Here is a 575-nt window from a genome sequence, read left to right on the forward strand (position 1 = left end):
CGGATCCGTTTATCGACCCCGACATTCGGGACGGCGGTTGGTTTATGCCGAACTCGCCTTCGGCTCGCTCGGCATTGGTATACGAGGCGCGTGTGTTAAGAATCGAAAGTCCTAGATTATTTTACTTCGTTAGGGGGAAGGGTTATTAAAAATGTTTGTTGAAATTTGTATTTCAAAAAAGTTAAACAAAAATTTAAATGTCGTTTGCCACCGTGGACGTAGAGACGAATCTAAGGGAGAGCCCTAGCTATGCCGAACTCGCCTTCGGCTCGCTCGGCATTGGTATGAAAAAAAGTGTAGTGTGTGTTTGGCTGTTGATAAATGTCGTTTGCCACCGTGGACGTAGAGAGACGAATCTAAGGGAGAGCCCTAGCTATGCCGAACTCGCCTATTGGTGTAAAAAAAATGTACTGTATGTTTGGCCGTTGGTAAATGTCGTTTGCCACCATGGACGGAGAGAGACGAATCTAAGGGAGAGCCCTAGCTATGCCGAACTCGCCTTCGGCTTGCTCGGCATTGGTGTAAAAAAATGTACTGTGTGTTTGGCCGTTGGCAAATGTCGTTTGCCACCGTGG

The sequence above is a fragment of the Photinus pyralis genome, unplaced genomic scaffold (assembly GCF_008802855.1).
Source record: "Photinus pyralis isolate 1611_PpyrPB1 unplaced genomic scaffold, Ppyr1.3 Ppyr1.4_LG2, whole genome shotgun sequence".
In the NCBI taxonomy this organism is placed as follows: Eukaryota; Metazoa; Arthropoda; class Insecta; order Coleoptera; family Lampyridae; genus Photinus; species Photinus pyralis.